The sequence below is a fragment of the Triticum dicoccoides genome, chromosome 2B (assembly GCF_002162155.2).
Source record: "Triticum dicoccoides isolate Atlit2015 ecotype Zavitan chromosome 2B, WEW_v2.0, whole genome shotgun sequence".
Lineage (NCBI taxonomy): Eukaryota > Viridiplantae > Streptophyta > Magnoliopsida > Poales > Poaceae > Triticum > Triticum dicoccoides.
Window position 1 is genome coordinate 463615102 of NC_041383.1, and position 4605 is coordinate 463619706.

General features: G+C 38.0%; 1 non-coding gene across 1 annotated transcript; it reads left to right on the plus strand.

The window, feature by feature from the left end:
* The first annotated feature begins 2198 nt into the window (after window positions 1–2198).
* Window positions 2199–2385, plus strand: LOC119266137. Its single transcript, XR_005131877.1, has one exon. It is a non-coding gene; the product is annotated as a U2 spliceosomal RNA (small nuclear RNA).
* The last annotated feature ends 2220 nt before the right edge of the window (window positions 2386–4605 follow it).

Sequence of the window (4605 nt, forward strand, 5' to 3'; positions counted from 1 at the left end):
TCTCATTGAACCCGAGTTTCTGGTGGGGAAGAAGCATGGAAAAAGGAAACCTTAATGGATGTTGTAGGAAACAATGACATGACCTAAATTTTGTGGTGGCTTGGGATTAAGGGACACGGAATCTTTAACATTGCATTGCTTGCGTGTCAAGCACAACAAATCATACGATCTCCATAAACTCTACATTCATGAATATTAAAAGCATTCTACATGGCAAGTGCAAACATTTTGTAGGATAAATTAGGCTCAAGGTCATAAATATTTAGCATCCATCCTTGAGGGCCGAGTCATCCTCCAGCACGCGTGTCTGGCTCGACAATTAGATTTCATGCAAGGAGAGACTGTGGCATGTTCAACCACACCTTTGTGTAAATGTGCTTATCGATAAGTACTCTAGTGTCTAGGACGCCGTACGTTGAGAACATTTTCGTTCTCATGGATGCAATCACCGACGTACTGGCTTCTAGTCTTGGAACTTTAAGAGGGCAAGATGTTCTTTATCCAGTTAGTGTATGGAATGCTAGTGCACACCAAAAAAGTGTGTTTGGGTTGGATCAATTGGAGATCAAGCACTAGATCATCGAGGCCTGAGAGTTGGTAGGTTGGAAGCTTCAACAATGGGCGTACTTTCCTTCCTAAAAGAGAAAATTATCAATTTAATTTTGAGAGGATGGCTAACATATTTGACAAGATGGTACCTAATCTAGCTAGAAAATGAATAGTTTGAAGAAGCCAGCCTTGGAAGAAATGTTTGCAAATGTGTGTATTGCCAAGTGGAAGAAATCCAAGAAGATTATTATTAACATAATGAGGGACTCAACAAAGGGGGGATATTCCCAGTTTGCAGGACAGCCAAGAGAAATCTGTGAGAAGCTTCATGCAGCATCTACATCTAAAATTGTGCATTAGAAAGAGAAAGTTTCCTCCAGACTTGGTTAATGTTCATGTAGTTTAATCTATAAAACTCTCAAAACACAACAACTTGTGAAATTGCCCAATACACACGATGTCAATTCTTTGTGAGTACTAGATCAACCATAAACCATATGCATCCACAACAACAAAGTGGATTGTTAAGCCAATTAGGCCGCCAGCTACAAATAAGTGATTCCAAGATGCTAAAACTTTTTGGATGTTTAATTTGCTTGCCTAAATGCTGATTTTTTGTTGTTTAATTTATTTACCTAAATGCTAAATTGTTGTCTATTTAATTTATTTCCCTAAATGCCAAACTATTTGGTTGTTTAATTTATGGGAGTGCCTACGGCTCAGGTGACCGAGAATTAGTGAATTCTTGGTCGACCAGCAACTAATCTCATCTTCCTGTTCGAAAGGATTCTTCCTCCTATGTATGTGCAAATGGGCTTGTGGTTTATGTGTGAGTTCGTGATTTTTTTGACCGGGCTTATGTTTTTTCCATGGCCGATGAACCGCCACATGAGTTTTTTGTTATGTTCCTTTTCTCGATAGGGTTATGTTGATTTGTTTGTGCATTGTGTTTCATTTACCAAAAGAAGCATTTCCATAAATAAATAAAAGAAAATGATGAAAAGTCCACTAAAAAAGGAAGGATAATTGTGAGATAAAAAGAAATTAGTATATCCAGTTTCATTTACAAAAATAGAACTTATTTTTAAGTGTGACTTGTACTGATTATTTGGGATTAAAAAAATACAAATATCTAACCAATTACATTTTTCTAAACATTGCAGTTGCACCTTTTATTGAAAGTGAAATCACTATTTATAGAAAAAAATCAACTTACTAGTTGCACTTCTCTGGAAAAACTTGCAAGTATAAAAATTATGAAACTAGTTGGACTTTTCTAAAAATGGAAGTTGAACATTTCTCGAAAAGGTGCAAGTAATCAATGAAGTTATTAGCTCCCTCAAAATGGAGCACTCTGGTTTTTAGGCAATAATGGAGCGCTCTGGTTGTATCATGGTTGGGGCGACGGGTGGGCCTCATCGTCAGTGGGAGGTACAAGCTAGCTAGACGGTTTGGTCCAATCGTTCATACAATCTGGGCTTGGACTATTAATTTGGGCCTCGTTGCGAGTCATGGAATTGGATTTTAGCCAGTTGATAAGATTCGTATTAGCATACGTCCTGATTATTAGTAGTACCACATTGCCTGGCTAAGGCGTAATAAGTCGGTTCAGGAAGATATAAAGGAGGAGCACGCCTCCACTCCAAATCAGACCTTTTTCGACCTTTTGACTAAGATCAGTGTAGTATTTGTTCTTATCAGTTAATATTTGAGTATGTGGATTTGATGTCCAAATGATATTGATTTTTTTTTGGAGAGGATCCACATATGTAGCCTACATGGGTCTTCATGATCGCTCTAGCATTCCACTATTGCGGGCCGATGCGTCCAACCAAATAAAATTAAATATTGGATACAAAATATATAACTAAAACTTTTATGCTAGAGATTATTGTTATCACACAATCTAAATTATTATTAAATGTAGTAAGTTCAAATAACATTTTTCAAGTTTTAAGTTGTTGATTTTCTAATTTTATAATTATATGAACTTTTAAACATAAAATGATAAATTTTCAATAAAAAAAGTAGGTATGTATTTATCTCCTTTTTTGTGAGTACCTATGTATTACCTCCATATTAAATATGCATGATATCTTTCCTTTAGGATGTACAAATTTTTTGTTATTGTCCTCGTGTAAATGCAATTACATTGTGTTGGATCTAGTGCAATGTTTAAAAACATGTGAAACTTGATGCAGATTGACAAGATTGGTAACTATATGACCCAAAAGGGTTGGTTTGAGATTTCTTGAACGGAACCAAAAGTAGGACGGAATTTCAGAAAAATCACAAGTCTGTTTTAAAAATAGTTTACATTACTTCACCTAGAATAAAAATATACATTGTTTGCAAATTGACATATTCCCAAATAGCTTTTTCCAATTCATCTATAATATCTAAATTGTTGATTCCCACTAACTCTAATTCATTCAACATGTAGCCCTTCACATCTCCAAATGTGTCACGTCAACATCCACTAAAACTATTTTGTAGCACATGCATACGTGATAAAGACCCGACTAGATGCAAGTCGTTCGTCAGTCCGATCTATCACGATACTGGCAGCAGCACAAGAAATTCCGACCAAGCAAAGATGCGAGACCGTCAGATCAAAAACTGACGTCGAGCAGACTGAATCAACTCCACGCGTAGCAACGACAAAATCCAAGCTGGATCAGCAAAAACAAACACAATATTTGGTGTCCCCTGACATGGGACGTTTTCTGACTATTTATTCAACTCACGTGAAAACTAATCTTCCCTCATTACATGGCCGAAGCCTTTTTTTATAAGCGTGCGCGCAGAACCAAAACCGACTATGACTCTTTAAGTCAGGCAAGGAAATGTACTAGTATTTCCTTTATCTTTGCATGGTAATACGTGTTTCATTCATATCATAAAGATTAAAGTACAAGTTACGTAAGGACCGACATGACAAAACCGAAAAGATAGCAATCCGGCACCACGACAGCAGCCACCGAAGAAAAGAATGATGGATCACCTTCTCACCCGAGCTCGGCGCGGCTCCATCGCTGATATGCAGCTTTGCGGACCTCCAAGGTGGCTCATCAAAAGTGAAGCCCTTAACACCACACGGTTTCCTAGTTGAAAGAAACAAACTAATTAAGGATTCCACTAATTAAATATACGGCCACGCTGATCACTAGGATCACAAAACCAAACCAGAACTCTTTTTCTTACCAAAACAAGACCGAATCAGCTACGCTAGTTGAATTGGAATAAACCAAACCAGAACTCTTTTTCTTACCAAAACAAGACTGAATCAGCTACGCTAGTTGAATTGGAATAGCACCGACCAGCGTCCAACTCGGAGTATACGAAAATTAAGATTGACTTCTTCGGCTCGTGGTTCTGGCGATGGTACTCGCATTGTAATTTGACCGACTGTCAAAATATTTGAATTATTAACTTCATCTCTTTCTGCACTGCTGGTCACATCATCCCCTCCTCCTTGAAACAAAACCGTCCTCGGTTTTGTGCCAAATTTTACGACCTTCTTCTTCAGTGAAACATTTGTATCTATCTTATTTTCTCCCGCAAACATAGATCGCAGCACATATCTTCTTCCGTCATCCCAAAAAGTGTAAGTGTTGGACCGGCCCTCGTGTGTGGCATGATGGTCATATTGTCATGGTCTTCCCAACAACAAGTGACATGTATCCATTGGCAAGACATCACAAATTACTGTATCTTTATAGTCACCAACTGAAAATTTTACACGTACCTTGTGAGTAACTTTCAGTCTACCAGACTGGTATAACCACTTAATACAGTGTGGTTGCGGGTGTTTCCACGTAGGTAGCGCTAAAACATCCACCAGTTCTTTGCTGATAGCGTTGGTGTAGCTTCCTCCGTCTATGATCAACTTACAATTAGTGTTGTTGATTTTGCACTGAGTTTGAAAAATATTCCAACGCCGCCCCTTATCCTCAATGCGATCCTCTTGCACTCGCTGCACCATCAATGATGGGTATGATTCAACAGCTTCAAAACTCGCAATCACCTGTTCAACATCTTCAGATTTTTCACTAG